The sequence below is a fragment of the Colias philodice genome, chromosome 15 (assembly GCF_061535455.1).
Source record: "Colias philodice isolate Cphi_HAF_F1 chromosome 15, ilColPhil1 Martin Lab GWU primary, whole genome shotgun sequence".
Lineage (NCBI taxonomy): Eukaryota > Metazoa > Arthropoda > Insecta > Lepidoptera > Pieridae > Colias > Colias philodice.
Genome location: NC_143100.1, coordinates 11,529,699 through 11,548,672, shown reverse-complemented (window position 1 = coordinate 11,548,672; position 18,974 = coordinate 11,529,699). Strand labels below are relative to the sequence as shown.

The following is an 18,974-nucleotide window of genomic DNA, read 5'->3' as shown; positions in this document are numbered from 1 at the left end:
ACAGAAATTAAACGGAGTATTTATAATAAAAACGTACAATACAATGTTCTTTGTTATAATTTCACTATAGCCTTATAATTTTCGTGAGAATCTTCCATAGCATAAATCCCGACAATGTAGCCGTACTTATTACTCCTGTAATTTAATAGAATACTAGTCTGAGGGCCGGGATGACAATCATTAGTGAAGTAATAGAGTACAGTAATATTATTAACAAGAGGACCCTGGAATCTGGAAAGACGTTGCTTAATATAGACCTTGGTTTGAACACAAGCGGAGCGCGTGTTAACTATTTTAGAGACATCAAAATAGTCTTATATGATCAACTTTGATCGCTGGTTACAATAATAAAATGTGTGGAAGTAAAAAGTATTATTATTGCTTTTATAAGTGTTCTAGATTGTACCAAATTTATTGAATTATGCACTGCCATTATTGTATGTGAGAATCGAAGAAATATATTTAATGCACGTATCTATAAAATCTTATGTACCAGTATATAAATTATCTATATACATGGTTTAGGTAGTAAAACATAATATTTATAATTTCAAATAAGAAATTTAAATATTTATCATTTATTCGATTTTATACTTAACATATTTTAGGTGAAACCCATCTGCCAGCCTAATTTTGTATGTATTTATATACTTGCTTCAATACACGGCACTATAGCTGCTTCTACACGACAAATAAAACCCTTACAAAATAAATTCAACACGCTTCCGCTCACGCCGTACACCGCAGCCCAAGATCAGGGTTGTCAAAGGCAAGAATTACACGTTTACACGCCAACATTGAGCTTTATCTTGTTTAGTCAGACGGCGACCCGCCGACATATTTGATTACAATTGAAACGCTTTGCTAACCCTACGTAACCCTTGATCATATTCGGAGCGGGATTTTTGGAATCTTGCTTTGAAATGGGACGACGTTCGCACTTATTTTGTTAATCGAATGTTTAGTGGCTCTTCTTTTAGGGTTTGTCGAAGTGTTTGAGGATGTGATGGTTCATGAATGAGTAAATATGCGTTGTTTTTTGGTAAATAGATAATTATATATTTAATTCCTGTTTACAAACACTTTGTCGTGAGCATTAATAAAATGTATTATGTATATTTTATTAATATTTTACTCTTTAACATTATTTTGTTTAAAGTTTTGTATTTTTATAAGCCAACTTCAATATAATATTAAGAAAATAAATGCTATTTTGTGAATTGTTTTTTTTTTTTTGTTTTAGTTAATTGTCTTATCCAATATTTACGTTAAATATAAGATAATTTCAACTTCATTCATATTTTTTGGAATATATAAATAAATACATTCTCTACAATATCATGTAGTACGACTTCCGACCCACATAAAATACCCTTTTACATGAACATTTGCTGAGTTGTTTCTGTTTCACGAAGGCCCCTCATCTCACGTGACGTGACTACTTCTGTTATCAAAATTCACTCCGATATACCTTTCGGCTAAATTTACACCATGGAATGTCACCTTCGGCAGCTGTCAATCTTTCTTTATGGTGTAAGATCCCACTTAAGAAAGACCTTACTTTCTCACCTTCATTCGTGTTTAAATATATTTCTGTTTAAATGAAAAATATTGCATGACATAATACTTGCCTAAAATAGTTGTTTCTCACTAATGAAAATATATTTAATTAATTTAATTGGAGATAGAAATGCTCCACTTTTTACGTTTTTATAATGTTAAGATCAGATTTCTGTTTCATATGATAATTATGTTTTATCCCTCCTCTTTCTATTTTTTATTTATCTAATGTAGAGCCGCTAACAAAATAAGTATTTTATTCTTTCTAACACACTTTTAATGTATAGTCGAAAAAAAACAACGTAGATTGATTTCTATAGGATAGACTAATTGTATTCATCCAATCGATATTGAAAATGAAAAAAATATCATCATTAATACCTTGGAAAAGATTCCATTAAGGAATAAAAACACCTTCCCGTTACTCATCCCATTTACGAAGACGCCTTTGTTAGGATAATGCATCTTTTGAAATTTTTAAAATATATTAGCATTTATTTAGTTACGTTCTTTGTTGGACGATGATATTATGATTCTGTAATACGCTGTATTTCTTGTTAAAAACGCCTTTCAATAGTATTGAAACGTACTAGATGCTAAGATTTATTTATGCCACGGTATTTTCTTAGAATAATGTGCAAATTTTGTTTGATTTTTAAGTTATTTATAAAACCGCTCAAAGCACTTTATATTAATATAGAAGGAATTTATATTAAAGTAATTTAAAAAAATATTTTATTAAAAATTTTTGTATTATTTCTTATATCTCAGAAATAAAATCAAACTCAGATCAAAATAACTTAATTCTAACATAAAATATGTCCATTATTGTATTTTTTCTGATGCAGTATCAACAAAAAATCCTTGATAGCTGAGACTATAACAAAATTTAACAACATTACATACTTTTACTAATAGTTGGAATGGAAATCGATAATTTGCAGGTTCTTAGAAACAAAGGTTATAAATACGAACTTGTTAAAACTGAGGAATTCCACTGACCATAATAGCAGACACAATTTAAAGCAATCAATGGAACTAGCGCCAGCGACTAGCTTCTGGGAATTAGTGGGAGTGGCAATTTTCCGGAGCAATAATTGTGTGAATTAGCTCTCCTTGTTCGAAGGTTCAATTCGTTGTATTTTTTGTATGTGCTTTTGATGAGTAATTGGAACTTTTGACGTTGCTTATTTATTTGTAAAAATAAATCCTACTTCCTACTTAATATTATAAATGCTAAAGTTTGTGAGGATGGATTTATGTGTATGGGTATGTATGTATATTTGTTACGCTTTCACGCAAATACTACAGAACCGATTACAATGAAATTAAGCACACATATGGAGGGTAACTTGGATTAACACATATAATAGATTTATTCCGGAAATCTAACGGGTACGGGAACTATGCGGGTTTTTCTTTGAAAACGTGGTCGAAGCCGCGGTCGGAAAGATGGTAGTTTATAATTGTTGTTATTGTTATGAAATATATGCATAGATATACCAATAATATATTGCCCGTTAATACGATATGTTTTATGAAAACGTCAGCATTAAAATAAGTTATCTATATCTTCTTTAAGTATATGTTTATTATACTTCTTGGTAAAGTATAAAGACAATACTTTATTAATAAACATAGTTACAACATACAAATATGTCAGCTAATTCTATTTTATAAAACGAAAATGAATTCATATTATAAGTTATATAACTAAACATTAATGAAATTAAAAATAAATGTCTCTTTAATTACAATAAACGAACGTAAAACTCTTATTATTTGGTAAAATGAAGGCTCCATTTTCATAATTATATCGCCTTAATATTTCAGGCTTACTTATATAGAGTACATTATTTAGACCGTAGTTATTAAAACCTAGATATCACAGCTTTTCACAATAGGACATTGATGTGGCATGTTATATATTAATTATCTCGTTTTTTTAAGGAAACTTTTTAGGGATATTGAAATCGTATTCTCTTTTTAGGGATATTACGTTGAAAACAAATTCTTAAAAATTCAAATAATAAAATATTAATAATACCACGAATAAGTTTTATTTAGGTCACTCTAAAATCTTGATACCCATTTTCCACGCTTACAATGAAAAATTATCTTGATCAAGTTGAGATAATCCTGGTTCTACGACCCGTAGCGCGTCGTAGCTGGTCTACGGCGTCGTAGGACTTAGACCTACGCTTCGCCTACGCTTTGCCTACGCACCTAATAATTACTTCTAACCGAAATAAAACCAAGACTATAATTTGTATGTTAATTGTATATTTGAATGGTAAAGGTTAATGACTCGTGATAAAATCATACGCCTGTACATGGTTTGTGCAATTGCTGGACGGGATCGTAAAAATAAGGTTTGCAATCATACTAATATTATAAACGCAAAAGTTTGTAAGTATGGATGGTTTTACTCTTGCACGTAAAAACCACTGAACGGATTTGGATGAAACTTAACAAGAATATAGGATGTACAATTCAGTGTAAATAGGTACTTTAACATGCGGGATCTGATCGGGATCTGATTTTGCACGCGGGATCGTCCGCGGGTGAAACCGCGCGGCACAGCTAGTTTACATATAATAAGACGATATTATAATATGAAATAATAACATATTTTTATTGAATACCCAAGTAATTACATATTTTAAAGCCACCAGTTTGTAGTTGAGAAGAGCGTTAATTAATAAACAGACATGTAGTTCATTTATAATATGCTATAATTAAATTCTCATCTAAAGCTGCTGTCTAAGTTCAATGATATAATATTCATAAGTTTTTAGGATGAATTATAATGTCTTTAATACTCATGATTTTACAGTGGTACAGTGGTTGACGCGTGAGCGTAGATCCGAGTGGTCCTGGGTTCGATTCCCGGTGGAGACGAAGAAAAAATATGTCTCGGTCTGGCAGGACATAATATAAGGCTGATTACCTACTTGTGAAAATCAGTTAAAAAGATGTACGCATAAAGCATCTGCCCCTTACCCCACTAGGGGACACGGGACTTCACTTTTAAGATATTTTCATACACTTTTCTTTGCGTCTATATTACGATGAAGTCAATATCCATAAATAAAACGCCGTTCATCAAATATTGTTCCCGGAAATGAAATACATGTATGTATGTATGTAACAATAATACAAAGACGTAAAATAAACATGTTACGGGAATTTCGTTGACTATAAAAAAATTACTGACAATAAAACGGAATGAAACAAAGAATTATTTCAAATGACTCTGCCCCCGTCTTTTCTTCTAATAAATGGTAATAAAGATGGGTTTTAGAGTTCTTATGTCGATATAGAATCATCATAAAATTATAGCTGTTTTATTTACATATTCCCTATGCAATTTGTTTTATTTATCGAGCCTTCAAATTCCAGTTATATCATACCACACATTAAGAACTAGCTGTGCCCCGCGGTTTCACCCGCATTGCTCCGCTCTTCGGAATGAAATCGGACCAGTAGTTCCTGAGATTAGCGCGTTCAAACAAACAAACAAACTCTTCAGCTTTATAATATTAACGATAGAAATTATCGATATATTGGTACGGAATGTATCTAACAAAATAAACATAATGAAATAAATCTATAATTTTAGTAATATCCTACCTATCGGTCTAAAATATATCTCGAATTGATCTTTAAAAGCTTATTACAAACTAGCGGTCCGCCCCGGCTTCGCCCGTGATACATATTTCGCAATAAAAGGTAGCGGGTTCTTTCTCAGGGTCTAAAGATTATCTGTGCCAAATTTCATCAAAATTGGTCCAGTAGTTTATGCGTGAAAACCATACATACATACATACAAACCTTTCCTCTTTATAATATTAGTATAGATAGATACAGTCTCGTGTTTCAAATATATTAGAATTATTTCAGCTTGTGAAACCGTATTTAGGTTGGGACACAAGAAAGATGGGTCACAAGAAAGATGGACGTATGTTCTAAAATTCAATGTTTACTTTAAGTTAAAACTCATGTAGGAAATACTTTCAATGTTCGTATCATCTTGTATTTTAATTAACGTATCATTTTTAATATTTATGTATTATAATGGCGCCGCCCTCTACGATACTCAACCAATCGCATCCGCCCCGCTGGTTGTCGCCTTCCCACTGGTGAGTGGAATCCACGAATAACTTACATTGAATCCTGTGCGCCTAGTACCGGTGATCTAACTTACCTCATCTGCTCAGATTACTTGTTTTCGATTTATCTAAATTATCGTTAACATGCAACGTACTCCGCCTAAGACAACAGAGGGCGCTGCGACCACAACGTCTGTTCCTCGATCTAAGCGACAGCGTCCTAGTAATTCTCCTGTGCAGCATCTCGATAAACAAGACGAAATGATGTCTATGATTGCGCAAGTTCTCGCTGAAATTTCTGAAATACGTAAAACTAACGTTGAATTGAAAACCTCTCTGGAATTTGTATCACGCCAATACGACGACTTAACCATTAAAATTAAAACTTTAGAAAATGAACATAAATCGGATCGCGCATACATAAAATCACTTGAATCTAAAATCGAAGGTTTGCAGCGTAACACCCGCTTAACTTGCGTAGAGATACGTAATGTCCCGACAAATGAAAAGGAGAACAAAACTGACCTACTCCATATGATGCAGTGTCTTAATACTAACCTTGAATGTAAAATAGATTCAAGTCAAATTCGCGATGTCTATCGCTCAAAAAGTAAATCTGGAACGAAGCCAATTATCCTCGAGTTCTCCACTGTACTTAACCGAGATCAATTTCTAATGTCAGCGAAAAAATACAACAAGAACAATAGTAGTGATAGGATAAACTCATCACTTCTTGGATTGAAGGGACCTAAAACACAAGTATACATATCAGAAAGTTTAATTCCGCAAACAAAAAAGCTATTTATGAGAACCAAGGATATAGCCAAACAAAAAAGCTTTAAATATTGTTGGACCTCGCATGGATATATTTACATAAGAAAAAATGATGGTAGCCCCCTCATTCGAATAAACACTGAAGAAGATTTGCTTAAGATAAATAAAGATTGACTATATTTAGATAGAATGCGTAATTTCATAAGGCTATTTCACAAAAATAACTTTGAATCAGACTTAACTTGTATATTCTGCAAATCCATTAGAATTGTATTGTTATTGCTCTTTAATCTACGCATAAGCTTAAAATTTAAATTGTATAAATCGTTTTTTGTCTGTATTAATGTTTATAAAAAAAAATATTTATATTTAATTGAATGTTTGATGGTTATACACCTGAATATTGTTTACATATATTTAAATGTAATATGTTTCTTCTGTAAAATGTTCAACGTCAACACTATAACCTACACAAATTATTATTATACTTTATACTACTCATTAAAACACTACACAATTGTCAAAGCTCAAACAAATATTCAAACACAAAAGTGTGGTCTGCTTTCAATATACTTTGCAATTAATAAGATTTTATTGATGCCAAGTTTCAATGTCAATTTTATATCAAATATATTATTGCCACGTTCATTGCCACTTATCCTTAGTAAATCATACTTTGTTAAAAATATTTACTACCTTTTTGAGTCTGCGTCTATTTCAAGGATTTTGGGTCAAAAAACCACGATAAAAGATAACCAAGCCTTGCTAGTGCGACGAATACTTTTCCTTTTAAAAAATTAATATGGCCATTCACACAAACGAACTTAATCTAGATTTAGATAACTTTACTGTCTCTAATGCAACGATATGTAACACCGAAAGCGTTCGTGATATTGTCAAAACGGAGACATGCAAACTCTCCATTTTGACACAAAATATTCGAAGTATATCAAAAAATTTACCTCAATTTGAATTACTGTTAGATCAAATTAATATTGATATAGACATAATCGTACTCACGGAATGTTGGCTAAAACAGCTGCCAAGCATACCAGCGCTATATGGATATAATTCCTATGCCACTAAACATTGTCCATCACAAAATGAAGGTGTTGTTGTTTATTTACGTAATACGTTAGCTGGAGCCACTGTTTCCGAAAGCACATTACATGACGCTAACTGTTTGGTTGTTAAATTGAACAAAAGCACTGCAATAATCGCCATATACCGGTCACCAGCGACCCGTTTAATTGATAAATTTTTGGAATCACTTAGTAATCTGATGTCTTCGCTAACATCTTTTGGGAATATAGTTGTTATTGGTGACATAAATATTAATATAGCCGAAACCAGCGCCGATCCCAGGATGGATGATTACCTAAATACCTTGGCTATCCATGGGCTGTTACCTGCTCATAGGTATGCTACTCGGGCTAACAACTCGCTCGATCATGTCTTACTAAAATCTGACCTGCCATGTAATACGGTAGTTATTAACTCTTCCGTTACAGATCACGCTGCTGTTTTATTGTGGATGAAAAAACTAAAAATTAACAAAACCAAGGCTGTAACTGTCAAAAGGATAGATTATAATAATGTATTAGATCAAATTAAATCAAAAAACTTTACTGATATCCTTCAGTTAACAGATGTAAACATTGCCTCCGAATCGCTCACCAGATTTTTGCAAAATGTAATCCAAAGCAATGTGATATACAAGGTAATCTCCAGAAATTTTGTACCAAGAAAACCATGGATTACACCGGGACTTTTGCGTTGTATAAGAACGAGAGATAGAATGCATTTGAAACTTAAGAAACAACCTGGTAACCTATCTCTGCAAATAATCTATTGTCGCTACAGAAATTTCTGTGGAAATCTTTTAAAAAAAGTAAAGCATGCATATGAAAAAGCTGAATTAGGTAAATGTAAGAAGAACGACAAGCAAACTTGGAAGCTGATAAAGGAATTCACAAATATGACAACATCTAAAACTGACAACTTAGAACTCTTAACGCAAAATCAAAATATTAATGACATAAATAATTTTTTTGTTAACGTAGGTAAGAACATGGCGGAAAATATCGTAAAGGATGTAAACGTAAAAGTAAACGACCCACAGTGTAATAACTATCAAACACCCCGCGATTCTATGGGTCTAAGAGAGACTGATATATATGAATTAAGTGATATAATAAATAGCATTAAAACTGAATGTGCTACAGGTTATGATAACATACCTTCTAAAATCTTCAAACTTTGTAAAGAATCTCTCATGCCAGTCCTTGTTCACATATGTAATCTCTCCTTGCGATCTGGAGTGTTTCCAGAATTATTCAAAATTGCCCTAATTCATCCGATTCATAAAGCTGGAGACTCAGATCGAATTGATAATTACCGCCCAATATCTATCTTACCAACAATGTCAAAAATCTTAGAAAAAGTTATTTATACTCGGCTTTCCAGTTTTCTTCACAAAACTAAATTCTTTTCCAACCACCAGTATGGTTTTCTTAGGGGTAAGTCCACAAATGACGCTGTAAATGACTTAACCAACCATATTATGAGTAATCTTGATAGCAAAAAATACTGTATTGGTATATTTTTGGACTTGGCTAAAGCCTTTGACACCGTGTCCATACCGATACTCCTGAAGAAACTGGAGAGAGCTGGTGTCAGAGGTTTGGCACTACAACTATTAAAAAGTTATCTTACGGACAGAAAACAGGTTGTCAAAATCGGACATTTAACTAGCTCTGAATGTGCGATTACCTATGGTGTGCCCCAGGGTAGCGTACTAGGCCCTACATTATTCTTAGTGTATATTAATGATCTCTGTAATATATCTCTGTCCAATGGTCGTGTGGTGACTTTCGCTGATGATACGGCCCTGGTTTTTAGTGGCAGTGACTGGACGACAGCTAAACAATCAGCAGAAGCTGGCCTTTCAAGAGTTATGGCATGGCTAAATGAAAATGTTCTGACATTAAACTTAGATAAAACCAAATTTTTAACGTTTTCTTTATACAAGTCTTCTCAGCCAAAGGACCTCACCATCACAGCACATACGTGTAACACCTTCGGTAATGAAGCATGTACATGCAGACATTTATCACGCACTGTCACCGTTAAATATCTAGGTGTACATTTGGACAATCAGCTCAACTGGAAGCACCATATTCAACTACTGTCGTCTCGTATTCGAAAACTTATGATCATATTTAAAAAGCTTCGCTCAATTGCTGATCAAGATGTTTTAAAAAAAGTTTACTTTGCGATATGCCAATCGGTACTTTCTTATTGCATTCAATCGTGGGGTGGGGCATCTAAAACACAAATGCTGAAAGTCGAAAGAGCACAGAGAGCAGTATTGAAAGTAATGATGTCAAAACCTATCTATTATCCCACTACAACTCTTTATAACGAGTGCAAAGTTCTTTCCATTAGGAAGCTTTTCATCTTAAACTGTATTGTTGCCACTCACACGCAGACGAACTGGAAGGAATTAAGCATTGTAAGGAGGCGTAAGGACAGAATTATTAACTTGCGGTTTGTACACACCGCAGCTGCTAAACGTTTCCACGGTTTCTTAGGTCCACTTCTTTACAACAAAATCAATAAAATCTTAAACATTCGCAATTTGACATTAACTGAACTGAAAAACAAACTAACAAACTTATTACTTACCCTCTCTTACGGGGAAACTGAAGATTTTCTGAAAGCGCAAGTATAACACTTTAAAAGAACCACATATCATAATTTTATTAATCACACATACACAGACACACACACACACACACACACACAAACACACACGCACACACTCGCACTCGCACTCACACTCAAATACTCATACACACACATTGCATGGCTGAAATTTGAATGTTTTTAATTCCGGTCTTTGTACTTTATTATTTTTTGTTTTTGTGCATTTTTTATTTATTTATAGTGTAGTGAAATTTGAATTTGTATAGACTATAGTACAATACTGGCTATGGCTAAGTCTAATGTGGAAGGCGTCGGTCGTCTCTAGCACAGGTTTATACCTAGTTGAGGCGATCGTCGAGTTTGTATTATTTTATGTCACTGTATTGGTACTCAATAAATGATTTATTTTTATAATTTAGAGTGTATTAATAGTGACATTCTGTAAAATAAAAAGAATGACTGAAATACACATACATTTCTCATGAGCGTTCTGGGTTTTGTCCCCTGGGTATCGAGCTAAGTAAAATATGACTACCTTTTCTATAAGACTAATATAGATGTAAAAAAATATATGGAACAATATATGGTTCCTCATGTATATGTCGCAGGTTTTTTGAAAGTAATTTTATGAAAAACCTGCGACATATACATGAGGAACACGAAGATACTCTTACTCTATTAAAAAAGAAGTACATTAATTAAAATAGCAAATGCATATTCACAAAAGAGTCACACTAAAAGTCAATTCTAAAATAGCTCCACAAATAATTGCGTAACATCGCAACACCCATCCAACAGCCGAAGTAAGCTGATTACATGAACAGAAACACTCGCATACGTTTTGTACAATATTCAAATTTAATAACTCCGAAACTAGGCAATCGTATTACATGTCGGAGTTGATATGAATTCAAAGCGTTAAATATCATTGAGGTATTATTACTAGAGAGGGCACCACGAACAAAATCTAGTGAGTAATACACTTTGTAGATATTCTGCCTCTTATCTTCTATAATATAAAAATGAATCGCAAAATGTGTTGGTAAGCGCATAACTCGAGAACGGGTGGACCGATTTCGATAATTCTTTTTTTATTATATTCCTTGAAGTACCAGGATGGTTCTTATGCAGAGAAAACATAAATATGTACCACGGGCGAAGCCGGGGCGGACCGCTAGTTACTTATAAATTAAAACCAATCAATATAACAAATAAATATTGTTTATCTTATTAAAAAATACGAATAAACTTATCAATTAAAACCAATCAAGGTAACAAAAAAAATTGAGTTTGAGACGATTGACTCTCACTCGTGTTACAAATAGTGTAGTAGCGATGTCCTCTCTAGTACGTAGTACATGTAACTCAATGTTAAATATTATGTTAACGTATATTAAGATGTACAACTTGATGAGATGTTCCCGGAATATATATCGTGTTCTGATGTTTTAAAGTATGTGAGAATTTAATTAATATTCTACGGGATGGAGTTGATTCTGGATAAGTTTATGAAACTTAGACAAGAGTCTTCGGTGTTAATACATACGTTTTGTGCGATGTGATAGTTTATATTATAGAGATTTTATTATATGTCTTTGAGTCATTGTTATAATAGCATTTTCTTTGTAAAAGTTCATGGGTGGTGGTGATTACCTAACATTAAGCGACACACCAGGTGCTTTATATGCCACTAGCGGTTCACCCCGGCTTCGCCCGTGGTACATATTTCGCAATAAAAGGTAGCCTATGTTCTTTCTCATGGTCTAAAGATTATCTGTGCCAAATTTCATCAAAATCGGTCCAGTAGTTTATGCGTGAAAACTATACATACAAACCTTTCCTCTTTATAATATTAGTATAGATAAAAAATGTTGTCTATTTGAGACAGTGTGGCCACCATACGAAATTATCGTGCCCTTGCCCTACACCAAATCTTCATAAAACAGAATTGTTATTATATTTTTCCGCATTCACAGCTGTCAAAGCGTCCACACTCCACAGCTAATAAATAAATCCAAACATTAGAGGCTAAGCTGGTTGAAAGAAAAGGTATTTGAGAGCGTTTAGCGCATCCAGAGCTTAAGGCGCCCCGTAATCCCGGCGTTCGATCGAGGCCACGGTTTCCTTTAATTAACTATTTATTTATGGAGGGATTCCGATTTTAATGCGGTACACTTTGGATTTCGATTGACGTCGTTTGGTGGGTTTTTGTTGGAGAAGCGTGGGTGTGATTGCGCCGTGGATAATCTAACATTAGACACTGTTGATACTACTTGATGATGATACGACGGTACTTTTTAACGCATATTTTAAACTAACTTTCCGCCCGCGGCTTCGCCCGCGTTTTCAAAGAAAAATCTGTTCCCTTAGGATTTCCGGGATAAAACCTATCCTTTGTCCTTTCTCGGGTATCAAAATATCTCTATACCAAATTTCATGCAAATTGGTTCAGTAGTTAAGGCGTGATTGAGTAAGAGACAGACAGACAGAGTTACTTTCGCATTTATAATATTAGTATGGATAACATGAATACTGTTCAATGTGACTTATACTTTGGAAGTTATATTATTACTGTTGATAGTAAATTTGTTTCGATAATATTTACTTATTCTTTACTTAATATTATAAAGCTGAAGAGTTTTTTTTTGTTATTTGCGCTAATCTCAGGAACTACTGGTCCGATTTGAAAAATTCTTTCGGTGTTAGATAGCCCATTCATCGAAGGAGGCTATAGGCTATTATATCATCGCGCTAAGACCAACAGGAGCGCTATTATGATAACTATTATAAAATTACATTGTTGAAACGAAAGTTGATTACAAACATTAATAAATAATTTACTATAACACATAATTATATTTAACACATATATGTACATATTCGCACACTACTTTAAAGCAAATTATTTATTTACCTAAATACCAGACAGGATTACATTTACAAAGACCTTGTTAATATTTAAACATTTCTATTTCACACTGACCTAGCTTAAAACGAGTGTTTGCGAAACGCAACCTTACCAACAAACCTTTGTTGACCCACATGGTTAACTAGCTTTGTCACACGGTTTCACCCAGACTAAAGTATATCAACAGCTCATGTATTATTCTGATGTATCTTATATATAAAATTCTCGTGTCACAATGTTAGTCTGCATACTCCTCCGAAACGGGTGGACCGATTCTCATGAAATTTTCTGTGCATATCGGGTAAGTCTGAGAATCGGCCAACATCTATTTTTCATATGTACCACGGGCGAAGCCGGGGCGGGCCGCTAGTAATCTATATTACTTTAAAGTTTCATTCAAATCCATCCAGTTCTTTATTCCTGGAAGAGTTACAAACATTCATCCTCACAAACTATCGCATTTAAAATAGTAGTAGGATATCAAAAATATGTTAAGTGTGTCCAACGTTATTTTATCTGTATGTATCTATAAAATAATATACAAGCCGTGCCGCCGTGCATCGGTCGTGTTAATACGGCATCCATGTAATTCACGAAAATGTTTATATTTATATAATAATGTATTATGTAATGTAAATTTCTACTGATTTAAGTATGTTCAAAATGGAAGTTTTCATACTACAAATAAACAATGATACAAAAACAATATATTCCTCCTTAAATAAGCTTACTTTGGAACAAAGGAAACGATTTCATATTGACAAATCACTTATTTTCCATGCCTCATTCGATTGACCTATTTTATTACTCCATAGACATATTTCCTTTATTATTAAGCTTCGAATATCTTATATTATATTATATTTTATGATCAATAGGTATAATTAACATGTGTGCGTATTTAAATAATAAATTGTACATTTTGGAGACTTCATAATAATTTAAAATTATCTGTTTATTAGCTGACTGGGTAACACCACCTGATGAATTTCCTGTATAATAGGATTATTTTTAATATTTTAACTGCTATTCAATAATTAATTGTTATTGCAAGCCTATTTCTCCTACCCACGGTGGTAGGATAACTTTAAAATTTGTTATAATTTAACAGGCAATGAGTATTTTGAATCAATAATAATGAACATTATAATGAATAAAGTAATCTAATACTTATATTACTTAGTTTTAAAAATACAAATACAAATAATACATTTTATTCAATACATTTAATGCAACAAGCTTAAAAAAATATCAATACCTGTATAAACTATTACACTACTATATTTCATTTTTAATTTTTCCACAAAGTTACTTCTACAAAACCCCTCAAGAACTGTCTTGTCCAATTCTAAAATTTTCGGTCCAGTTAAAGAACTCTTCTAACTCACTAAGTCGTATTTTTCCGTGCACTAAAGACCAAAGTCGCTTGAACGGAAATAGAAGTGTCAAAGAAAACTTAACGCGGTGCATCGTTTGATCCGCGGAAATAAAGTCGTTATAGCGCTGCGACTTATATGAGATCTTGAGAAGAGATGTTTTCACTGAGATAGTCGCTAATTTTAAGCGTAATTTATTAAGTTTTTAGCGCTTTAAACTAGTTTAAAGCAATTTTGTTTGGACATAACATAATTATTTTAACGTCACTTTCATAGATGGAGTATGTGTTAGCTATATTAAATTATACTATCATATTTCCACGAATTGTTCTCAAAAATATTGTTAAGCTTTTGATGATATTTGTTTTCCATGAAACAACATATAAACGTATCAATTTCATAATAAAAAAATATTTACTTTGTACTCTATCCTGCCCTGTACATATTTTAATTGTTATGTTTCTCTGAAACTCTGTACGCATTTTTTAAATGTGATTTCTATTTGAAATCTATTGATTTTAAAATTATTTAATCACAAAGGCCAATCGCCACTTGTAGAGCCAATATCTCTAAACGTGAACTCGTTGTGCTTCGACTCATACATACATACTCTGCTATTCTGTGAATACCGTATTAATAACAAACTAAAATATTATTAAGGAATTATATCAATCTAACTACTTCCCTAAAACTATATGCACTTCACTTAAAACAAGTTTATCATTAGCACGCTTTTAGTAACACCGCATGGCATATTTTTTTCTAAGTATCACGATTAGATCGAAAATATTAATAAAAATTCTATCAAGATTATTATATATTAAGAATCGAGAAACATTTTGAATCAAGATTTTGATGATTACAGAGAGTATTTACTTCATTGCAATACGTGATCATAATATAGAGCAATAGAGCATAATACGTGATAATACCCTCATAGGAGACCCGAGTCCCAGCAGTGGGAACGTATATGGGCTGATGATGATGATAAATAGAGCAAAATACTTGCTATAACAGAGAAAACATTTCAATAATCTCATTATATATATTTAAATGTACTGTTACAGTATTTAAACAAAAAAATTAATGATTACGTTACAGTTTAATATTGTTCCAAATTATCCGACTTTATTTCGACTTTCACTTAACGAGTCTACCAACTTATTGCTAACTTAGACTTCGATGGAATTATAACGTGATGACGTTAACTTAAGCAATTTATAATAACCTTAGTTTGTGATAAGAATAAATTAGTTTTGTGACTTAATATTATACAATAAAACTTTGGATCTAGTTTAAGCATGTCGTGCGTTAAATTTTACTATTTGTGTATCGCTCCTTAAAACTAACCTGTATTGCTAACTATTTTAACACTATATTCATAAGATATTACCTGAACTGAAATTTATATTCTATATTTACGTCAATTTTAGTACCAAAACCAACTTAAAAATATTAGCTACAAGTAACATATGACATTAATTTATTTATATTATTTACTTCAATTTTAGTATCAAAATCTTCGCTTCCAAATTGTAACTACAAGTAATAATTTTCACACTATTTCTAAGGGACCTTGAGCTCTAGCGAGAGAGCTACAGTTAAGTAATTAAATAGAACATATCTAAAATAAACTTTCAGTGAGATTTCAACAGTTATTTTACGACATGTGACCCATTTATAAGCTTATACCCCTCAGATATTGAACACAGACAAATTATTGTATACGCTATAGTAATTAGTTTGATAGTTAATATTGATTATATATTGTCAATGGTTAATCTTCAGATATTATTAACCTATATTATATTGAATTCATATTATATTAGAATTACGTAACACACACGATATTATATTTGTATACTATGAATGTATGTTGTCGTAAAAAGTTTTCTTAAATTGAATGTGATATTTTGAATATTATCTTCTTTTTCTTCGTCGTTTTCGTACAAGGATCTTGTTAATATGATAAAGATGAGGACATGAAAATAAATAGTTCTCTTTTCTATGAATTAAAATCTCTGAATCATCTCAATATTAATATATAATTAAAAAATTGTACAATTTTCTTTCCAATACAATGTTGACGATTTCAAATTTCCCTACGCATTCTAAAGCCTCGCCGCGCGTTTTCCTCTTAAATAAAATTATTAACTTACCTCTGCGACACGAAAATCACATAAAGACCCCTTCAATTAATATCACAATTTATATTTACAACAATTTGTACAATTTGAGACTGCTTTAATTAAACTTTTTTATAGAGCACAATTTTGACAGTTCATTCGTCATATTATGATTACGACGGTCGGCGGCGACCCGGCGGCAAGACCATCCCCTATCGCGGTTGCCTATCGACTGATAAAAGATCCACATGGTCAGAAGTGCCAAGCTGCAATACCCACGGCGCATGCGCGATGCAACCAGAATTTAACATCTCGGAACCAACAAATTTTACTTACCACACCGCCACGCCATTATAGGCCGTAATGCAACCGTTTAAGAGTGAGTTATGTAGCTCGCAAATCGGTTATTATTTGTAAGAAAGTTTGAACATGTCCTCAAACTCACTTGTTTGTGTTAAGCGAATTAGCCGCTAGATTATCTTTTTATCGCTTTATTAAGCTTTTGGCTGCGCGCTTTATAATACAGAGTAAATTTAGCGTTTTAACGTATGGATGGTATTCGCTTTTGTAGAGTCTTCAGTGCAACTTTGTTTTGGTGGCGATTTTTTATAAACTTTTATAAGCACGTCGATTTATTTTAGTGTAATTATATGTTTATTTAACTTGAGATTACTAAACTCTCTTTTAAAAAAAAACAACTTATTTGATTATCAAAAGATAGAATATCTAATTTAATCTATCATTAAGCCTTCTCAATACCGAAAACTGTAAATAAAACTATAGACACGTAGTTTATTATAAGTGCGTAGTTAAATAACTATTTCACGGACGTCAAACACCGAAAATATTATAATATGATCTGAAATAATATAAGTAAAACGATCTTTTTAAAAATATTGCATCTTTTTTTTTATGTTCTGTTTTCGCTAATGTGAGTGATGATATAAATGAATAGGTTACTATACTTACAAAAAATATCACCCTAGCTAGTTTTAAACAAGGAAAGTTGAAGGAAATAATATTCTTAGACGTTCAGCAAACTTACTTCACTCTTCACGCTATTTTTTCAAACAGCAATTCAAACTTTAAGCATTTCTTCAGTCGAGATTTCTAGGCGTTTCGAAAAGTAGGCAAATCCGGGTCAAGTTCATCGATAGACTAAATCAAGTGCGAGAAAAAACTAAGTAACTCTGAATTCGATGAAAAAATTCCCTCAATTTCTTTCATTTTATGTTCAGTTTTTCGCAGTTAAACCTTTATTAAATTATTTCTTATTGAAGTGTGCTTACTGATATTGTGTTCCTATATTTATATTTTCCTTTTGAATATACCTGATGCTCTCTATTTTTCCTCTACATTCATTTTAATGAGGAGTATTTTATTATGGTTGATCTTACACATGGATTTTTATTATCACTACATAGTATAAAACAAAGTCGCTTTCTCTGTCCCTATGTCCCTATATCCCTATGTATGCTTTAATCTTTAAAACTACATAACAGATTTTGATGCGGTTTTTTTAATGGATAGAGTGATTCAGACAAAGTGGGCGAACCCGCGGGCGGAAGCTAGTTATTTATAATTTACCTGGGGTAAACGGCAAAAAATAAATGATAGAGCCCCTCGTATATTATATTTATAATACATACTATTTGACTTCTATTTTATATTTATTACCATAGAATTAGAAATCTTATATATAAAAATGAATCGCAAAATGTGTTGGTAAGCGCATAACTTGAGAACGGCTGAACCGATTTCGATAATTCTTTTTTTATTATATTCCTTGAAGTACGAGGATGGTTCTTATGTAGAGAAAACGTAAATATGTACCACGGGCGAAGCCGGGGCGGACCGCTAGTATATAAATAAATATAGTAAATAATATATGTTATATTTATTAAACTCTTAAAGCATTAGTAGTAGATACCTATCTCTGTAGTAGCGCATAAAAAAGATAGCCTTAAAACATGTGATAAAATTGACACACGATTTAGAATATGGTGTGAACTAACTTGAACTGCCACGTTCGGTTTTAATACTCACCTGTTAAAAACCACATTTTCCAGAAAAAAATTAATGCTATCATATCCATTTTTGAGTTCAAGTGTTCAAGTGCATTCAAATTATTATCATGAATGTATCATCTAGTATTTTTTAAATCTAGAGAGACTAATATCAAGATGTAACATTAATATAAGACTTGCAAATAATATTTCAAGTAAAATATGCAAAAATAGTATCTTCTCGCATTTTATCACTTTTGACTAGTTTACATCTCCATTCTTTTTGGTTCTAAACGTAAATTAAAAAAATAAATTACGAAATTTACCTTGTATTGATATACCTCTAATATTTCAGTAACATCTAAACACCTTCACAAAATGTTTCTTCTATACATTACGAATTA

At 32.2% G+C, this 18,974-nt stretch overlaps 1 protein-coding gene across 1 annotated transcript in view; it reads right to left on the bottom strand.

The window, feature by feature from the left end:
• Positions 1–16,779, bottom strand: part of LOC149482521 (protein O-mannosyl-transferase TMTC1-like) — a 136,001-nt gene extending 119,222 nt beyond the window's left edge. Inside the window, exon 1 of the mRNA XM_089704326.1 lies at positions 16,598–16,779. The gene's annotated coding sequence lies outside the window, so the exon portion shown is untranslated. The remainder of the gene's footprint in view (positions 1–16,597) is intronic.
• Positions 16,780–18,974: the final 2,195 nt, after the last annotated feature.